Genomic DNA, 22,294 nt, shown 5'->3' with positions numbered 1-22,294 from the left:
TACCTAAAATCTATATGGATGTATACAACCACCCTATGAGACCTATTGTGAGTAGTATTGGATCTATGGTGAAACCTCTCAGTAAATATATCGATTGTTTTTTAAAACCCATTGTGATGAAACAGAAGCCCTACATCAAAGGCTCAGCTCATATCATATACATTCTGGAAGGAAGGCGCTTTATCGTGGGTACATAGTTTTTATTGACCCTTGATATTGAAGCCCTTTATACAAACATCCCCAGGAGGATACTATTCAGGTTATAAATAGGATATTAGACAGGGAAGATAACATAAGTGCAAATAACGATTTTATCACGCAGTGTTTGTCTATGGTCTTAAAGAATAATATTTTATAAAGATGACTTGTTCTTACAATGCAAGTGGACCAGCATGGGGGCAACTTGTGCCCCCAGTCTGGCTTGCCTGTATGTATGCGGGTGATTTTGAATCATGACATGTTTTTAATGAAATAGCCCCTTTTTATGAGAATATAGCCGAATGATATTGATTTATTGATGACCGTCTTTTTATCTAGACAGGCCCAGAGGACACGCTCATTGAATTTTTAAGAATGGCTGAACATGGGGGACCCTAACCTTACGTTCACGGCACAATAGAGCGGAAGTAGTGTACATTTTTCGATATAATGATTAAAAATGTGGAAGGAGTATTGGCTATGGAATTATATGTTAAACCCACTGCCAAAAATACCTTACTCCACTATTCGAGTTTCCACCCCCAATCACAAGAGGACAATATACCTTTTGGACAGTTTCTCCATTTACAGAGAAACTGTTCTACTTTGGAGGATTTTTATAAACATTCTGATGGTCTAAAAGAGAAGTTAAAAGAGAGAGGTTATCCTAAAAGATTCATCAACCACTCCTTCAAAAGGGCCCGGTTTTATAATAGGGAGAGCATGTTGAATAAACAAAGGATGGAGAGACAACACAATAAGATTGTCTTTGTAAGTCAGTTGTCCACAGTTAGTAATCAGATTAAGAACATCATCCATAGAAATTGGAGGATACTGAATGATGGGGAGGAGACAAAATTGGATAAGTCAATTTTTGCCTTTAGACACAATAAAAAATTGAGAAATGATTTGGTGCACACGTATAGGCGAACCACTACAACCCAAACAAAGGCTATTGGCAACTATGCATGTGGACATTGTGCAGTGTGTGAACAACGTATGGTCAATAAAGGTTTAGAGTACTATGGTACCACAGTGACCTCCAGAACGTTGAATAATTGCTGCAACAGTAATGTTATATATTTTCTGCAATGCCCATGCGGATTAGGTTATGTAGGTGAAACTGGCCACAAACTAGGAACATGTCTCACAGAAAACAAATAAGCTTTGAGAACAGGTAAGCATAATGCACCTTTGTTTGAACATTACTCTGAGAATAACCAAGACGGAAATAGATGAGGCGGGAACCTGGAAGACAACAGAAAAATGAGGGACCGGGTATATATCAAAATTAAATACTGTGCGACATGGATTGAATACCAAGGAGGAATGGACCAAATTCATTGGACGATCTGCCCCTCTATCCGTGCAAATGCCCTAGGTTCATTGAGTCTTAGGTTAATCAGACAGCCACTGTTCATGAAGTAGCTCCTACGGTGGCTATATAACGAATTAGCGATAGACCAACCATCCCTCTGATTATTGGAACCTAGAAGACAATATACATAGAATTATTGAATATATCCCTAGAAGTTGGAAAGATACGGTAACATAGGACCCATAGACACTACAGAATAGACGGTTTGGATTTTAATGCCACAATTAAATCCTGAAAACACTTTACTATACAAAAGTAGGGAAGAGCAGTGAAGGAGTGGCTTAGTCTCGTTGTAGCCAAGCTAATATGGCGCCTATAATAATGGGGGTCCATTTATGTACTTTGAAGAAATATAGTGAAATCGAAATCAGGACACCTAGGGGCCAGTTCAATTTTCGGGAAAAGTATTTGTTTAGTATACATAAAAACATTTTTTTTAATTTAGACACATTTCTTTAAAAAAAAAATGTTTATAATAAATAGTTTCGAATTTTTATATATGCCATAATCCGAGGATAAAAGGAGCTACAAATGGTCGATAGATTCAATTAGGAAACCTCTCCAAGATGGCGCCCACTATTTCGGATATCACAGCTTGAACTAACATAACCCGGAAGTGGTTACAGGTGCAAAACTCGCCACTGATTAGGATTCCCATTTAAAGCAAGGCAAGATGGCAATAAGGCGATTGATACAAACTTTGCCACCGGATCGGATGCAGTACGTGGGTCTAAAAAACGAGGGAGGCAAGATAAAACTCTTGAGTCGGCCCCCAAACGCAGTAAGACCAACAACAGTGATAGGGTATACAATAGCTCAATACTTTCGTCTAATGTCATTTCAGAGACGGTCTTCAATTAAAGTTAAGGATCAGAATATATTGCGAGTGGAGGAGACGATTGAAATACAAGCATGGAAGCTCCGTGAAGATTAAATTAATTGATAAGAGGTAGCGACTCATACTCAGTGGGGAGATGTTAAATAATACTAGAGGTAACAATGATCTGTTATTAGAGGAGCTATACCTACATATCACATGATTGATTTGAGTGTCCAACCTACTACTATTAATATTTTTATATTTTAAATTCTAGTCCCAGTATTGAGTTAGCCACTTGACTGCTGTGTAAGAAACTAGGAGGTGTTTACTAAAGAAACCGCATAAGGATTTTGCATTTCTGGTGAAAATTACTCACCAAGAGGGCCACCACTTTTTTAAAGAAACTACGGGGGCTGTGGTACTAAACATCACGGTGAGTTATTGCCTACATTGACAAAGGTGGTCCCAAGGGTGAAGGGTGGTCCCTGGAGCGCATAAGCAGACATGACCTGGGTGGATTGTATGATGTGTGGAAATTCCTTGGGCCCCATTTTAACAATTGATTGGAGCCATTGCCCTGTATGAACAGGGTGAGGGGAAATGTGTATGGATACCTCAGTAACCTTTGACATATGTGATGGCCCCGAAGTTTTGGGTTGGATTAGAGTTTATTACAGTACCATATGAAACATTGGCATGGAATGTGGGGTGGACCATGGAAAAATTACAACTGTGGGAGAATAACATTATATTGTTGATACATTGAGTTGTGAACAAATGATATCCGCACTGTGGGTCATAACATTGCTATAGGTGTGTTTTATACAGGTATCAAGTACAGCGGGTATTGGTTATCATAACTGAATGTGAGGATTCATTAGTGTCTTGAAAAAGGTGGTCAATATAAGGCTTATACCACCGAAACTTGTTGACGCCTGGAATAGCCGACATTGCATGGATACAGTAGCATTGTGGAAAGAAACATTTAAAAACATATCTATGCTAGTGGTAATCCTGATATTCAATTGGTCCTTGAACAAGAACTACCGAGAAATTGTCATGGTTGCCCTTTGTTCTTTTTTTTATAAACTCTTATACTCTCTTGCCTTTCAGTTTCCCCCACCTATATCTTCCTGCTTTTTATCTAGCTGGGGGGATCTAGTTGACATTTCTTATGAACTTTGATTATGATTTGGCATTGTCATTATGATGAATATTAGAATTTTATGTTAGGAGAGTATGGATGTTTGCACTCACGTAGAGTGGATTAATATTATGTATGTAACACTTTTTTTGCACAACATATCTGAAAGAGACTATTAGTTATAGATTCCTCACCTTAGAATTATCACCAGGCATCAGACTGGATTTGGAGAATTCTTCTTCAGCAGTACCACTACACGTCGGTAGGTGGCATCAGTCAACTCCGTGTTCATCGCTAGCATCGTGGGCACCGGAATGACGATGCAGTATCTACTTAGACACCGCCCCGGCGCACTGACGTCAGTTCTTTCTTTTTCCACACCATCCAGCGCAGATCCGGAGACTGCTTTACCTCAAGTCACTTTTTTACTCTCTTTTTGCGACTTTTTGTCGACCTCTTTTCAAGTCGTTCGACTCCTGGTGCACATAGGGATGCCCCGTCCTCGAACCGGCTCCAAGGCTTGTGACTCCTGTCGCAAATTGATGTCGGTTACGGACCCTCACCTCGTGTGCCTTTGGTGTTTGGAGCGTGACCATGACCCGAAGTTGTGCTCCGACTGCTGGGCCATGAACCAGAAGTCCTTGCGGGAGTGGTCCCGAAAACTTCTTCAATCAATCATAGCATTTATAAAGCACCCTACATACCTCTGAGGGTCTCAAGGCGCTGGGGGGGGGGGGGGGGACGCTGTTACTGTTCGAAGAGCCAGGTCTTGAGGAGTCTTCTGAAGGTTAGGAGGTCTTCGGTCCACCACAGGCAGATGGGGAGGGTGTTCCATGTCTTGGCGGCGAGGTGGGAGAATGATCTGGCAGTCACTCTTCGGATGTGGGGGATGGTCCGAGGGTGCTGTCTGCGGAGCGGAGCTGGCAGGTGGGGGTGGAGAGGCTGAGTCGGTTGTTGAGGTACGCTGGTCCGGTGTTATGGAGTGCCTTGTGTGCGTGGGTGAGGAGTTTGAAGGTTATCCTCTTGTTGATAGGGAGCCGGTGCAGGTCTCTCAGGTGGGGTGGGATGTGGCTGCGGCGAGGGATGTTGAGGATCAGGCATGCAGAGGTGTTCTGGATGCGTTTCAGGAGTTTGGCCAGGGCTCCTGCTTAGAGTGCGTTGCCGTAGTCCAGTCTACTGCTGATGAGGGCCTGGGTGACCGTCCTTCTAGTCTCAGTGGGGATCCACTTGAAGATCCTGCAAAGCATGCAGATGGTGTTGAAGCAGGAGGAGGAGACGGCGTTGACCTGCTTCGCCATGGAGAGGGTGGGGTCAAGGATGACCCCTAGGTTGCGTGTGTGGTCGGTGGGTGTAGGGGGTTCTCCCGGTGCAGTCGGCCACCAGGAGTCGTCCCAGGCCGAGGGATTGGATCCGAAGATGAGGACCCTCATCTTGTCTGAGTTCAGCTTCAGTCGGCTGTTTCTCATCCTGTCAGCAATGGCCTTCATTCCTTCGTGGAGGTTGGTTTTGGCGGTGTGAAGGTCTTTGGTGAGGGAGAAGATCAGCTGCGTGTCGTCGGCGTAGGAGAGGATGTTGAGGTTGTGCTGCCGTGCGACGTGGGCGAGCTGTGCCATGTAGACGTTGAACAATGTTGGGCTGAGGGATGAGCCTTGGGGTACGCCGCAGATGATCTCGGTGGCTTTGGAGCGGAAGGGGGGGAGGCAGACGCTCTGTGTTCTGCCGGAGAGGAAGGAGGTGGTCCAGCCAGGGCCTTCTCTTAGATTCCGGCATCATGGAGGCTTGTTCGTAGTGTGTGGTGGCATACCGTGTCGAAGGCGGCTGACAGGTCCAAGAGGGTGAGGGCCGCTGTTTCTCCGTTGTCAAGCAGGGTACTGATGTCGTTGTGGCGGCGATGAGGGCCGTTTCGGTGCTGTGGTTGCTGTGGAATCTGGACTGGGATGGGTCCAGGATGCGGTTCTTCTCGAGGAAGCTGGTCAGTTGTTTGTTGACGGCCTTTTCAATGACCTTCGCCAGGAACGGGAGCAGGGAGATGGGTTTTGGAAGTTCTTGAGGGCCTTGGGGTCCGCCTTGGGTTTCTTGAGTAAGGCGTTGATCTCTGCATGCTTCCAGCTCTCCGGGAAGGTCGCTGTCTCAAATGAGATGTTCATGGTTTCCGGAGATGGGGTGCGATGGTGCTGCTGGCTGTGTTGAAGATGTGGTTTGGGCAGGGGTCTTCCGGGGATCCGGAGTGGATGGTGTCCATAATCTTGATGGTGTTGTTGTCGGTGGTGTTGGTCCACGTGAGCAGGCAGTTGGTGTGGGTGGTGGTCGTGGGAGCGAGGGTCTTAGCGGTTGCCAGGATGGTGACCACGTCGAAGCTGTCATGGATGTCTGCGATCTTGCGATGGAAGAAGGTGGCACAGGTCATGTGACCGTGGGATGTTGTTGGAGCTGGGGTTGGAGAGTTCCTTTACAATGTTGAAGAGTTCTTTGCTGTTGTGTGTTGTTGTCTAGGCGTTCTTTGAATGAGGCTCTTTTGGCGGATCTGATGAGGTGGTGGTGAATGCGTGTGGCATTCTTGTGGGCTGGGTAGCTTTCCGGTGTCCTTCATGGATCCAGTTTTTTTCCAGTTTTCGGCAGGTTCGCGTGGAGGCCCGGAGGTTTTCGGTGAATCTCTTGCTGGTGTGGGGGTTGGGGGGTTTCTTTTGCGGGGCGAAGGTGCTGGCGCAGTCGTCCATCTATTGTCTGAGGCTGCGGGCTGCGGCATGGTGGTCGGTCGGGTCTGCGGGTGGGCTCTGGGCGAAGGCGGTGGTTAACTGATCCTCTGTGATCTTGCTCCAGTGGCGGCGAGGCATCTGCTGGGTGGGGTGGTGTGTGGTTGGTTTCCGAAAGGTGAAGTCGATGCAGCGGTGGTCGGTCCAGTTGCGTTCGGTGGTGCGGGTGAAAAAGACGTGGGAGCTTGCTGAGAAGATGGGTTCAAGCGTGTGGCCGGCGGAGTGGGTGGGTGTTGTGATGAGTTGTCTGAGTCTGAGGTTGGCAAGGTTGTTGATCAGGGTGGAAGAGTTGGAGTTGGAGTTGTTTTTGTTCTTGAGGTGGAAGTTCAGGTCCCCGAGGTGGATGTAGTCCGTGGAAGTGAGGGCATGTGTGCTGATGAAGTCGGCGATGGAGTCGCTGAACTGCGGTCAGGGTCCGGGGGGTCTGTATATGAGGGTTCCTCTGAGGGTGGTGTTGGGATCAATGTGGATCTGGAAGTGCAGGTGTTCGGCGGTGCTGAGGGTGTCATTGGGGTCTGTAGAGATTTTGAGGGCGTTTCTGTGGACGATGGCAATTCCTCCTCCTACTACGTAGGTGCGGTCCTTGCGGGTGATCTTGTAGCCTTCCAGGATGGCAATGGCGGGTTTCGAGGAGGGGTTAAGCCAGGTCTCCGTCAGGAAGAAGACGTCTGGGGCGTTGGTGTCGAGTAGGTCCCAGAGTTCGACGGCGTGTTTGCGGGCGGAGCGGATGTTGAGAAGGATGCATCTGAGGAAGTTGGATTCTTTGGTAGGTGGGTTGGCAGGCCGGATGCTGGTGAAGCTGCAGTTCCGGCAGGTAAAGGATCCTTGGGTGCGCTTCGGGCAGTCAGGCAGCAGGTGCGTGATTGTCCGGCGATGAGTGCGTGGAGGGTGCTGGAGTCGTAGCAGAGGCGGGTGTTGTGGCGTTCGCGGGGGCCAGGGGTCCTGGCGCTAAGCGTGGTCCAGGCACGGACGGACGTGCGCAGACCGGCATGCCTTAGGCGCGGCTGCTGCGCGGCATCCATATAAGGGGAGGTGGGAGGGAGGAGTAGCTGGGAGGCGGGAGCGGGGTGGCGAGAGGGCGAGCGAGGAGGCGGTGCAGCAGGGAAGCAGCGGCGGGAACGGAGGGAAGGGCGGGATACTGGCGGCAAAAATGGGGGGTCAGCAACCACACAGAACACGTGAGAAAACAATAGCACAAGGGGCACAGAAGGAGAGTGGGTACTAATAGAAAAAGGGGCACAGAAAGAAAAACGGACAACAATAGCAAAAGGGGCACAGAAGAAAAAATTAGCAACAATTACGGAGTCACAGGAGCAACAGGCACAACATACAGAAGAGGTGTGGCGAGCCTACGGCAGCAGCGGGGGAGAGGCACAGGCACTGCGGAGGTGCTGTGCGGCAATGGGAGCGGCCTGACCTGCAAGCAGGGTCAAGCGTCGCTCTCACTGTCGCTGCGCTGCCTCCATATAAGGGAGGTGGGAGCGGGGTGGCGAGTGGGTGAGGGAAGGGGCGGGCCGCAGGGAAGCAGCGGCGGGAACAAAGGGAAGGGCATGATACTGGTGGCAAAAAAGGGGGGTCAGCAACCGCACAGAACATGTGAGAAAACAATAGCACAAGGGGCACAGACTAAAATAAAACAGTGGGCAACAATAGCAAGAGGGGCACAGAAGGAGAGTGGGTACTAATAGAAAAAGGGGCACAGAAGGAAAAATGGGCAACAATAGCAAAAGGGGCACAGAGAAAAAATGAGCAACAATTACGGAGTCACAGGAGCCACAGGCACAACATACAGAAGAGGAGCGGTGAGCCTACGGCAGCAGCGGGGGAGAGGCACGGGCACTGCGGAGGTGCTGTGCGGCAATGGGAGCGGCCTGACCTGCAAGCAGGGTCAAGGGTCGCTCTCACTGTCGCTGCGCTGCCTCGATATAAGGGAGGTGGGAGGGAGGAGCAGCTGGGAGCGGGGTGGCGATTGGGTGAGGGAAGGGGCGGGCCGCATGGAAGCAGCGGCGGGAACAGAGGGAAGGGCAGGATACTGGCGGCAAAAAAGGGGGGTCAGCAACCACACAGAACATGTGAGAAAACAATAGCACAAGGGGCACAGACAAAAATAAAACAGTGGGCAACAATAGCAAGAGGGGCACAGAAGGAGAGTGGGTACTAATAGAAAAAGGGGCACAGAAGGAAAAATGGGCAACAATAGCAAAAGGGGCACAGAAGAAAAAATGGGCAACAATTATGGAATCACAGGAGCAACAGGCACAACATACAGAAGAGGAGCCCCGACCTACGGCAGCACCCGGGGAGAGGCACGGGCACTGCGGAGGTGCTGTGCAGCAGTGGGAGCGGCCTGACCTGCAAGCAGGGTCAAGGGTCTTGAGGCCCGGCAGTCCGCGCCGCGCGAGGTCCCAGTCGTGGAGCCATCACCATCATTCCTTGTCTTAAGGTAAGTTGAAGCACAAGAAGAAGGCAAAGAAGCACCTTCGCTGTTCGCGTTCTACCCATACGTCGGCTGACGCAACGTGGGATGCGGAAGGTAGTCGTCCGGCTCTGCCAGCAGAGCCTATTGGGTCAACTCTGGCCTTCTCAGGACCCAGCATGACCCCTGCCCAACTTCGTAGATTTTACAAAGACATCCACACCATCTTTGGGAAGCCCAACTCTGCCGGCACGCCTTTGGGGTGACCCCTGCCCAACTTTGTAGCTTTTCCAAAGCCATCCACTCCATTTTGGGCAGCCCAACTCTACTGGCACGCCTTCGGGCTCTGCTGAATTGGCTGGGGGATCTAGGCCTTTGCTGCCAGCGACTTCGGCTCTGGCGCCTCAGGCCCCCCAGGGATCCAGGCCTGGATCCTGATCAGCGCCAGTCGACCTTGTGACACCTCCTCTGGCGCCGAATCCAGTGGTGACCCCTCCGAAGCCGGTTGTGTCCCCAGCCGACATCCACTCCAGCCTCCACCTCAATGTGGACACGGAGCCGGACTGGCGTTGACCAACGTATTTACCAGCGCCAACCGGTACTTTTGTACCTCTGTTCTCCCCTGGTGTTTCCTATCGCCCTGAGTGGCTACCAGAGGAGGGTGAGGAGGACTGGGAGGGGTCTGGGGACCCCCTGGCAGACCAGTTAGAGGAACTGAACTGGAGAGAGGAGTTGGGTGAGCCCAGTGGTCTGGACACCTCCCCAGACCTTGGCATGCTATCTCCCCCTACCGTGGCTATGGAGGAGGGTGCATCTTACACAGTGGTGTTGCGTAGGGCGGCTGAGGCCTTAAACCTTGAGCTTCCTACGGTGGCAGTCAGGATTAACCTGACCGAGGTGCTGCAGCGGCCTCTTCAGAGCTCCTGCTGCCGTTCAATGAGGCCTTTACAGACATCCTTTTGAGCGCTTGGTCCAAGCCCAACACTGGAGCCCCTGTAGATAGGATGATTGGCCGACACCACTGCCAGGCCCCAGGCGCCCCCATTTTCCTCTCCCAACACCCCACCCCTGAGAGCTTGGTGGTCCAAGCCTCGACGTCCAAGGGCACATTTCCTACCGCACCACCTGGTAGGGAATCCAAGAAGCTGGACCATCTTGGGAAAAAAAAAATTCTTCCTCCAGCTTAGGACTGCGGTCAGTGAACACCGCATGTCTCTTGAGCTGTTACTCCCACTCTGAGTGGGGCGCGGTTGCGCAGGTGCTGACGAAGTGTTCGGAGGAGGCCCGGACCGGGCTCCCCCGTGCAGTGGCTAAAGGGAGAGACGCAGCTAAGTTTGCCATCTGATGTGGGCTGGACACCGCTGACTTGCTAAGCAGGACAATTTCAACGTCAGTAGCCCATAGACGCTACGCCTGTCTGAGGTCCATTGGCTTTTTGGGTGATGTCCAAGCTACAAGTTTGGAGATGCCCTTTGATGGCCGTCGCCTGTTCAGCGACAAAGCAGACAACGCACTGGAGCGTTTTAAGGACTCCAAGGCTACGGGCAGATTTTTGGTCCTTACTTCCACCCACCCATCCCCGGCCTGCCGGCCCCTCGGCTTTACCTACGGTTCACTGTAGGCCACGAGCACTTTCAGTTTACCGTTCTCCCCTTTGGCCTTACCAGCACCCCTCGGGTGTTCACGAAGGTGATTGCGGTGGTCGTAGGTCATCTGCGGAAATCAGGTTTTCCAGCCTTCCCCTTTCTCGATGACTGGCTGTTGAATGCAGGCTCACCCCAGGCTGTCGTCTCCCACCTCCAGACTACGACTGACCTCCTGCATTCGCTGGGTTTCACCATCAACGTGTCAAAGTCACACCTGATTCCCTCTCAGAAGCTCCTTTTCATCTGAGCAGTTCTGGACACAGCACGGTTTCGGGCTTATCTTCCTGAACAGCAAGTCCGGGATATTTGGATATGATTCCAATCTTTCAGCCTCCATCCCGGGTTTCCTGAGGCTACTGTACCTCATGGCCTCCTGCATACTGCTGGTGGACCATGCCAGGTGGCCTATCTGGGCTCTGCTGTGGGACCTAAAGTTCCAGTGGGCACAGCATCAGGGGAATCTTTTCGATTGCTTCCAGATCTCGGAGGGCATTGCACATCAATTACATCAACAAACCAGGATTGGGTCAACGGCAGGTGCCTCTCCCTGCCCCAGCCAGAGTTCCGATGGTGACCGATAAATCACTTCTGGGGTAGGGCGGCCACATGGGAGAGGCAGAGATCGGAGGGCTCTGGTCTCCGGCGGAGTCCGGGCTCCACATAAACTTTCTGGAGCTTCAAGTGATCCAACTTGCACTGAAGGCATTCCTTCCCTCTGTCAAAGGGAGAGTAGTGCAGGTGTTCACGGACAACACCACCATGTTGTATTGCAACAAACAGGGCGGGGTGGGGTCGTGGACCCAATGTCAGGAGGCACTTCATCTCTGGAAGTGCCTGGAACATCAGGGCATGTCCCTGGTGGTTTAACACCTGGCACGTTCTCTGAACGCCAGGGCAGATGAACTCAGCTGCCAGTGTATGATGGATCACGAATGGCATCTTCACTCGGAGGTGGTGCAAGGTCTCTTTTCAGCAGGGGGAGAGCCTTGGTTCGATCTATTCGCCACCGAAGAGAACGCATAATGTCAGCAGTTCTGCGCTTTGGAATTTCCAAGGTGGCACTCGCTCGGCGACGCTTTTAGTCACGAGTGGAGTTACAGTCTTCTATACGCCTTCCCACCTATACCACTTCTACCCAGAGTGCTGAAGAAGATTAAGAGCGACCGGGCCCAAGTCATTCTTGTGGCCCTGGACTGGGCTCGAAGAGTTTGGTATCCTGAGCTCTTACACATGGCCATCGATCCTCCGATCAAACTGCCCCTTTGGGAGGATCTTCAGTTGCAGCAGCAGGGGACGGCCCTCCACCTGAACCTGTCCAATATCCACCTCCTTGCGTGGAGATTGAGCGGCGACAGTTGACAGCTTTCGACCTTCCTCCTGAAGTCTGTAACATTATCTTGGCAGCCAGGCGTCCCACCACCAAAATGGTATCTAGCTGTAGATGGAACAAGTTGGCGGCATGGTGCGCAGCAGAGGCTGTGGATCCCCTTTCTACCCCCTTTCAGAGATTCTCCTCTTCCGTCTTTCTTTGGGCCAGCAGGGCTTAGCTCTGGGCACTCTAAAAGGCTATCTTTCGGCCATTTCGGCCTTCCTTCGGCTTCCTGACCAGCCTTCTCTTTTTAAGTCCCCTATTGTAAAGCGCTTCCTTAAGGGCATTACTCACGTGTTCCTCCAATTCCTTTCCTAATGCCCCAGTGGGACTTGAACCTAGTTCTGACCTATCTTATGTGCGCTTCTTTCGAGCTGCTGCATAACTGTCCCCTCAGACTTCTGACACTTTAAGCTGCCTTTTTGGTTGCCATCACCTCTGCTCGCAAGGTGAGTGAGCTTCAGGCTCTTTCTTCCAAACCTCTTTTTCTGGCTGTTCATCCAGGCAAAGTTGTCCTTCGCACTAGGCCTTCTTTCCTTCCCAAAGTGTTTACCTCTTTCCACATAGGACAGGCCATCACTTTGCCCACCTTCTACCTGCCCCCGCATCCTTCTAAAGAGGAAGAGAGGCTCCATCATCTGGATCCCAAACGTAAGCTTTCATTCTATCTGGATCGCACAAAACAATTCCAGGTGGATGACTAGCTCTTTGTTGGCTATGTGGGCACCAGGAAAGGACGGGCTGTGCAAAACCGAACCATCTCCTGATGGGTCGTTCTGTGCATTAAAATCTGCTATTCCTTAGTAAAAAAGGAACCTCCAGTGGGGTTGCGCACCCATTCCACCAGGGCGATGGCAACCACTACTGCTTTGGGATGTGGAGTCCCTCTTCATGACATCTGCCAGGCAGCTACGTGGGCTTCCTTGCATACGTTTACTAAATACTACTTCCTGGACAGTAAAGTCCGGAGAGACTGCTTCTTTGGACGTTCAGTTTTCCTGGACTTTCCCACGTGGTGTGGGAATGGGTCTGACGGAGAGCCGGAGTGGATTGTGCGCATGGTCTTGATGGTGTCATCGATGCTCACGCTGGCCCAGGCTAGCAGGGGGTCGTGGTCGATGGTGTGCGGAGGGTCTGTTGTGTTGCTGTCTGTTGGGGCTGTCTGGGTGTTGAAGCTGTCGTGGATGTCTGCTATCTTGTGGTGGAAGAAGGGGGTGAGGGAGTCACAAAGGGCTTGCAACGGAGGGATGTCATTGGTGTTCGAGTTGAGGTTGGAGAGTTCCTTCACGATGTTGAAGAGCTCCTTGCTATTGTGTGCGTTGATGTCGAAGCGGTCTTTGAAGGAGGTCCTCTTGGCCGCCCTGATGACGTGGTGGTAGTTTCGGATGGCGTCCTTGTGTGCTGCGTGGCTGTCTGGAGTTTGTTCACTGTGCCATTTCTTCTCTAGTTTCCGGCAGGCTTGCTTGAAGGCTAGGAGTTCTGGGGTGAACCAGCTGGCCCCCTTGCTGGTGTCTCTGTGGTGGGGTTTCTTCAGCGGGGCAAGGTTGTTGGCGCAGTCCTCGATCCAGCGTCTGAGGCTGTGGGCAGTGTTGTCAGTGTTGGAGGGTTTGGTGGGTGGGCTGAGAACGAGGTTTGCGTGTAGTTGGTCTTCGGGGAATTTTGCTCCAGCAGTGGCAGGGAATCTGTTGGGTGCGGTGGTGTGTGGTGGGTTTCTGGAAGGCGAAGTGGATGCAGCGGTGGTCCGTCCAGAGGAGTTCGGTGGTTTGGCTGACGGAGATGTGCAGGCTTGAGGAGAAGACGGGGTCGAGCGTGTGGCCGGCTGAGTGGGTGGGCATTGTGACGAGTTGCTTCAGTCCGAGGTTGACGAGGTTATCGATCAGGGTTGTGGAGTTGGTGTCAGCTAGTGTTCCCCAGTGTGTTTGAAAAGGCTTAAGTGCTTTTACAAATATTTTGCTATGCATGTGTAAGGTCAGGTTTCAGGGGCCATGGAAACATCCAGAAAAACCACCAGAATAAGCATCAGGCAACTGGCATAGATGACCTCAACGTGAACCTTTCAGAATACAGCCCTCATCAAATTAATCACCTGCACCTGTTCATTGCAATTAGAACGTGACCTTTATGAACATTCTAAACAGACCTTCTAGAAGATAGCCTCATCAAATTAATCATCTGCACCTGTTCCTTGCTATAAGCAATTAGAATGCAACCTTTCTGAACATTCTATAGTACCTTCTAGAAGGCATCATCATCAAGTTAATTATCTGCACCTGTTCCTTGTTACATACAATTTGAATGTGACATTTAAGAACATTCTAAAGTAGTCTTAAAGACCGTCCACACTCGTCCCCTTCGCTTACCCTCTTTGCCTGTCCCTTACCTGTTTCTCGGCCTCCAAGACTCTATCTTGCCAGCTCCCTTGATCCTTCCACTTCGACCTCACTGCAAAGAACGTCTTGCACCTGGATGGAAAAAAGAACAAGAAGAAAAGGAGAGACGCATTAACAGACTTGATTTTACTACGTGCTGAGCTCGGTAGCAACATTGTGCTGCAAACAAAGGTAGCCTGTGTTTTAGTTCAACTTGTACATACTGTTGGCAGGGTTCTGCCAGAGAGGACTTTGGTGAAGTTAACCCCGTCCAAATTTGCTTCTGGGTTTGATGCTGAAATCATACTCACTACAGTTTCAACTTTTTTGATAAAGGAGGCTCTACGGACAATCTAAATGAAAACAAAACTACAACAAACTGAATGTCACTTGAGATTTGAGAGAGAGAGTAGATTTGAAAAGCTTTTGTGTGTTGATACCTTAAGAGATAAAGTTATTGCTAGATAAAGCCTTATTATTTGTTTATCTGTACCATATTTGCTGGTACCTTTCATCAGACTGGTGTGAATCCCTGCTGAAGTGTTGCTGTTGAGTAGACGAGCCACAGCATCTTTGACTCTACACGCTCTCTTGATCCCAACCCCCTTTTCCCTTTTGATTTGCCCCCCCTATAAACCAGTCTCGGGAGGATTCAGGTACTAGCGTTGCCTCCCCATTGGAATCATCGGGGATGTAGGCAGGTGGCTTATGACAGAAGGCTAAGCCACACACATAAGTTGGGCGGCACCATGACCAATCATGACCAAATATTCATGGACGATCTAGCATGTGCCTTATCAGGGGACCTCAATGATGCTAACAATATATCGAGTTAATGCGGCAGTTGAAAATGGATCTGAATAGGTTAAAAGCAGAAAATGCAACACTTAAGGAAGAGTTGCAACGAGAGAGGACGTATTTCACACAGTGGAGCAATACTAAACTCAAGGATAGTAACCCAGTTTTGACCCAGCCTGTGTTTGGAGAACCATTTCAGAGAGGGGCGTTTACACCTATTTGCTAGAATCAGTATCTACACCCAGCCCTGTGCTTTTAGCAGCTCTAGAACGCTTTCATGGTGACAGTACTAAATTTGCAGCCTTTATGAGTCAATGTCAATACATTTCCTATGCAAATCTCAGACATTTCTCAATGACGCTGCTAAAGTAGCATTTGTAATCTCTCATTTGGTGGGTGTATCCTCTAACGTGTCAATTCCTTTATTAGAAACAAACAATTCTCTTATGTACAACCATTCTGCTTTCAAGGCTGCCATGATTAAGTTATTTGCAAAACATGTTTTTATCTATGGTAGTGACAATGACTTATTAAACCTACGATAAGGTTCTAAGGCCCTGCTGACTTATATCACTACTTTCAATTGACTAGTGGCAGAAACGCGCTGGCCGGAAGAGAAAAGAACATCCTTATTCTATTGATGGTTAAGAGATGACCTTAAAGATTCACTCTCACACCTCGTTGATCTGCCCTATGATTGTGCAGGATTTTTTGATCTTGTGATTAAGCTAGATCACCGATTGGGCGAGCGAAAGGGTGACTGATCTCACAGTGACGCCAGAGTAATTGTTCTAAAAAGTGAGGAGTCAGACAGTAAGACTCTTAATACTAAACCAATGCAGATAAGAGATATTATAAGAGATATTATAAGGGGTCCACTATCTAATGAGGACAAGGAACGTCAGCGCAAATTAAACCTATGTCATTATTGTGGCAAAGCTGGTCATTTTGCTAGGAAATGCTCTGAAAAACAGTAAAAAATATGGCTGTGACTAGTTAGAGGTTGGTCAAGAACAGGGAAACTAAGACTCTCGGCCAGAAGTGAGACCATCTCATTGAGAGAAGCCGTACAGATCTCACAATATCTGACCAAAGTAGGAACACACATTCCGCTGCATCCTACGATCCGAGTCACAGTAATGTTAATGTTAATGTTCAAAGTATTTCTAAAGCGCTAACATTCATCCTAAAAGGATATCATGGCGCTAAGAATAAACAATGTACAGAGAGCTGATACAGGTTGATGATAATTTTTAATGAATCTTAGGGAACAGTATGGTTTTGAGTTTTTTTCTAAAAATAAGATAATCATCAGTGAGTCTTAAATCTGTTGGTAAGTTATTCCACAAGTTTGCCGCCAAATGTGAGAAGGCACGACCGCCCGTCCTGACCTTCTTTATTCGGGTGGTAACAGCTCTCGCAGTAAATTGGGAGCGGAGATTTCTATTTGGTACATAGAAATTAATTCTGTTTTTTAGGATAGTCGGGCCAGTATTATGCAGTACTCTATGAGTGATGCATAGCATTTTGAAAGAGGCTCTTTCCCTCATTGGCAGCCAGTGTAGAGCTCTGAAACAACTCGTAGCGGAGTCGTATTTTCTTTTGTTATATACAGCTTTTGCTGCCGTGTTCTGAACAAGCTGTAAGTTCGAAAATAAATAATCCGCCATGCCAACAAATAGGGAGTTCCCGTAGTCGAGTCTACTCATTAGTAGCGACTGAACTAAGATCTTTCTACACTCCAGGGGAATCCAGGGGAACACGCTTCGTAGCATTTTCAGTAGCGCGAAACCCTTGCCACAAATTGTTGTTACGTGGTTTTTCATTGACAGTGCATTGTCAATATGGATTCCCAGATTTCTCGCCGTCTGGGTTGGTATAGGAGGTGTACCAAGAGTATTGGGCCACCAAGAGTCATCCCAAAGCTGTTGGGATCCACCAAACAATAGGATCTCCGATTTATCGGCATTTAATTTCAGACAATGGTTGTGCATCCAGCTAGATAATTCAGTAAGACAGTAATCCTATCCCCACAGCGGAGGCACATAATATCCATGTTTATTGACTCAGGAGCTAAAGGCTATTTCTTTGATCTGACCCTAGCTGCCAAGCTCTGGTTCACAAAAGTGCCCAAAGAAAAACCTGAGCAAGTGCGAGCAGTAGATGGTTTAGAGTTGTCTTCTGGACTAATTTGTTTTCAGACGGAAGCTCTAACCTTATTGTCCGATAATGGGCATACTGAATGACTTGTCTTTGATCTAATAGACGCTCCCACCTTTGGGGTAATTTTGGAAGTGCCTTGGCTAGAACACCATAATCCAAAAATCGAGTGGACTCACCATTCTGACTACCACCTGCTACCAAAAGGCTCAGGAGGTGGGAATACCTCTGCATTGCGCCTTGGTCTAAGGAACAGAAAACCTTAAACTGCCCAAAGAATACCAGGACTTTTACGATGTTTTTGACCCCATGAAAGCCACCCATCTGCCCCCAGACAGGGCCTTTGATTGCCGCATAGATCTCCTCCCACAAGCAAAGTTGCCCTGCAGTAGAGTTTACGCGTTGACGGAACCTGAAACTCAATATCTACACAAATATCTGGATGAACTATTAGAGATCGGTTGTATATGCAACTCCATGTCACCTCTGTCTTCCCACTCTTCTTTGTACCCAAGAAGAATGGACAGTTGGCTTGTGTGGATTATACGGCGGTCAATAAGGTGACTGTTAAGAAATGCTATCCTTTCCTGTTAATTCTGGTACTACTTGATCAGGTCAGAAATTCCACCATTTACACAAAACTAGATTTACGGGGATCTTACCACTTAATTCGTGTATGAGAAGGTGATGAATGGAAAACTGCCTGTAGGACTAAGTCTGGGCTGTTTGAATATACCATTATGCCCTTCGGGCTATGTAATGCTCTGACATCATTTCAATATTTCATTAACAAGGTTTTGAGGGAGTTTTGGGGGTTTTCTACAATCGTCCATATAGACGACATTCTGATTTACTCAATCTTAGAACAAGAACATGTACAAAATGTACGCACCATCTTGCAGCACTTTAGGGAAAACACTATCTTTGCTAAATTAAACAAATGTTCCTTCTGTGTACAGTCAGTAGAGTTTCTGGGGTATCACTTATCTCTGACCGTCATCACTATGGACTCCAAAAAGGTAGAAGCCATTACCAATTGGCCAACTCCAACAAATGGCAAGGAAATTCAACAGATACTTGGCTTCACCAATTTTTATAGTTTTATCCCGCACTTTTCAGAGATGGTGGTGCCCATAACACAGCTGCTAAAAAAGGGGCAATCATTTGCATGGTCTCCAGAAGGTAATCTGGCGTTGTAACTGTTAAAATCTAAGTTCCCCACTGAAACCATTCTTCAGCATCCCAATCCAGACCAGCCCTATTATGTCGAAGCTGATGCTTCACTGGTAGCTGTAGGACGAATTGTATCTCAAAAGAACCTAAGAACTGGCCACATGCATCCCATAGCCTTTTATTCCAAAAACTTCTACCAGTGAAGCAAAACTATACAGTGGCTGAAAGAGAACCTCTGGCCATCAAACTGGTGTTCACTGAATGGAGGCATGACCTACAGGGGGCTAAACATACAGGCACAATATTCTCAGATCATAAAAATGAAAATTATTTAGCTCCATTAGGGCTCTCACCCCCCCCCCCCCATCAAATGCTATGGCTGCATTTCTATAGTGGGTTCAATGTCATCATCAACTATCGCCCAGGGACCAAGCTTTTACAGTCTGATGTTCTTTCTAGACTGAGGTATAATCGCTCTTCTCATTCCATATCAGCCTCCCCTACTATCATTCCATCAGAAAAGATAGCTGCAGTCAGAGAGGGTAACACCTTTATGGCGGCCTTACATGAGGAATATAAAAAACTAAATGCCTAAGAATGGATCAAAACGCCTAACAATACAATCACAGACAAGCTGTTCCTTCACGCTCAAACTGTATATCTCTACTATAGAATTAAGACGTCTGGCAATTCAATGGAATCATGACACACCATTAGCGGGGCACCGAGGTATAACAAAAACCCTAAGGAATTGTCAAAAAATCTTATGGTGGAACAAAATGCGGTAGGATATACAAGAATACGTATCTGGTTGCCCAACTTGTTCACGAAACAAGAAAACTCACACTGTGCCTGAATGCTTATTACAGCCTCTGCCTATATCCCCAGTTCCTTGGCACACCATTAGTCTGAATTGTATTAACAACCTTCCAGCAATCAATACTTTCACTACCATTATAGTAGTTGTTGACATGTTATCAAAAATAGCACGTGTCATCCCCATCACAAAGATACCCACCGCCTCAGAATGTAGTCATGTATACATGGATTATATCTTAAGACTGCATGGTCTACTGGCTAAAATCATCTCAAATCACGAAGTTCAGTGCACATCTAAAAAAAATTGTATTAATTTTATTTCAGCAATCAGTTGTAAATTGTACACGATACATCATGAGATAATGTATCCAATAAATAAATTAATAGTATTAACAATATATATATACAGAGAGCATTTGGACATACAAAATCAAATCCGTTTTGAAATAGGGGCCCATACATTTTGACCAAATATCTTCTTTTTTTTTCCTTTTGATCTATAGATCGCCATTTCTAGTTGATATATGGATAGCAATTTCGATTGCCAGTGATTAAAAGCTGGTGGCTCCAGCCAACGAGAAGTAACACAAAAGCGAAAAACGGACATACAAATGAATAAAAAACCTTCTTCAGCTGCTGATCTTTTTCCAATTTGATTCGTTTGATACCCAAAATAATCATTTCAGCAGTTAATCGTATTGTGATCCCCAGACTATTATTTTTAAAAAAATCGATATCCTTGATAAATTGAGAAAGTTTTGGGCAATTAACAAACATATGTATAGAATCAGCAGCCAAATAATTACATCGCTTGCACTTGTCGCCGTTTTTAACTTTTAACTTTGCCAGCTTAGCAGGAGAATAATATAAATCAAAAATTGCCATAAAATGTTGGCTCTGAAGTGAGCCATTAAATAACATTTTAAAAGATAATCCAATTGCTCTACATACATCAACATTTTCTACTTCGAGTTTCCTCTGCCATTTGCTCTCGACAAAACACAAATCATCATCAATTTGATTTAACATCATCTGATAAATTATACCAATTTTCTTTACCCTTCTACTAGTTTCTAGGATATTGTTTTTACTCATATCTGTATGATCGAGGAGACCCTTAGATTCCAGGAAACTACGTATTTGAAGATATTTAAAAAAATAGTTTCTGGATAAATTATATTCCTGCTGTAAAAAAGAAAAAGAGGCAACTTGAGTGTCTTGGTAGAGATCTCCTATCAAGCGGATCCCCGCAGAATGCCATCTACGCATAATTTGATCGTTAAAAATCTCGGGTAACATAAGATTATTCAAGACCGGAGAATAATAATTCGGATCGCCACACCGAATGATTTTCTTTTTAATCTGTCTCCAGATTACCGAGGCCTCTATCAAGATTTTAAATTTCGTTTTTTTTTTAATAGCTGGGCTTTAATATCCTTACTAGGCATTGAGGGACTTCCTCTCCTAATAGCATTTCATAAATTGACGGGCTGACCGATTCTTCCGTAATAATACCAGGAAAAATTAATATGCCCATATATCTAAGTGAAATAACCCAATAATATAACCGGAAATTGGGAATCCCCCAGCCGCCCTTCAATCTTGGAAGAGTACACCATTTCATAGCCCATCTAGTTCGATGATAACCCCAAAGAAATCTGGATGCCATTCTATCAATTTTAGAAAAGTAAAAAGCTGAAAACAAAAGAGGTATTGTGCGGAAGAAATACAAAAATTTGGGGAAAATCATAATTTTTAATATATTGGCACAGCCATAAAGTGAGAAATGTAAATTGTTTAGCCTTTCCAAAGTTCTATTTGAAGATTTTAACACTGGCTCTATGTTAAGACGCACTATGTCGTCAATTTTAGATGATATCGGGGGCGAAGCCAGACCGGCGACCAAGATGGTCGCCCGGGCCCCCGGCTCTGTCGACCTTCTTCCCCCGCCGCCTGTTTCTGTCGGCCATCCTGCGCTGCGATGGTGCTCCCGGACGTCGGAAGGGGTGCTGAGTTGCTGTGTCCGACTCCGGGGGTTTTTCGAGCCCTGGAGACGGTGATATGACCCTTCGTATTTTGTGGCCTGCACGAGACCTGAAGCCGGGACCCCGCGTGATGCTGCTGCCGCCCGCGAGTGCAACAACAACGGCTATACAGACCCGGAAGGTGCCGGTCAACCGCTATGGAGGTCAGCCCATCCCCAAGAGTGTGCATTTAGCGCTCGATCCGTGGAGCCTGGTGAACGCGAACCACGCCACCCCTATATGCCGCTTATGCTCCCCCCCCGTCTGCTGATTGATGCAATGGCAACCTAGATGCTGCTCTCTGTTCCCACACGAAACCCCGGTTTGCCCGCGTGCAGCTGTTTCCATCCCGCACTCCAGGTGATCGTGGCTGGTTGAGACACAACGCAGCTGCGGTACTTTTTGGTTTGGGGGGGAGTGACCATCAGTGGGGAAGTGGAAATGGCAACCATATTGTGTGCAGCGTGGAGGACGCGGTGATACTATGCTCCTCTCTATATCAAGGGCTGGTGGCGCTGGTGTTCGTTTGAGTGGCGCTCATGCTGGGAGTCCCTTTTGGAGGTGGCGTCTCGGATGGGACATACCTAACCATGGCGATGGCAGTCTGCTCTGAAGATCGAAGGGTGGAGACCGGATACCCCCTATGTATTGGAAGGACGGAATCTGGCATAGAACGATACGGGGACACCCCGGTATATATGGAATGGAAAGAGAGCCCGATGCTGGTACTATCCTTATGGGACTTTGTTTGAGTGGCCCCTTCTACAGTTGTCCGTGTAGACTTTGCTGTGGGGTCCGGAGCTGACTCTATCGATGGCTGAGAGGGAGGGCTTGTACTTGGAGGACTCCCGGCTCGTTCCAAGTGGGTCATCACAGAGATACCTGGTTCCATGGGTGCATGGTTCCTTTGGAGACACCGCCAGATGTGTGTTTACCGCTTCCCCTTTCACGCTCTTTTTCCGATGGCGGGCTTCATCATGAGACCCGGAAACTACGTAATGACTATTCTTTTTGCACTCAACATTGTTCTCAGGATCGTGAACGACTAAGTGGCGGTAGATGGCTTTTGAATGTGTTGTATACTGGTGCATTGCAAGATCTCCAGCTTCTTCCGGACTGCCCTGTTTGTTCACTCCGGTACTTTGCTTGCCCGACCCTGCATCACATGGACTGGGATAAGTTTATGATTAGAGCTGGGTGGATCTACGTACATAATGGCACTCTGAT

The sequence above is a fragment of the Lissotriton helveticus genome, chromosome 2_1, assembly GCF_964261635.1.
Source record: "Lissotriton helveticus chromosome 2_1, aLisHel1.1, whole genome shotgun sequence".
NCBI lineage: Eukaryota > Metazoa > Chordata > Amphibia > Caudata > Salamandridae > Lissotriton > Lissotriton helveticus.
The sequence above is the reverse complement of the archived record's forward strand: the minus strand, read 5'-3'. Positions refer to the sequence as shown.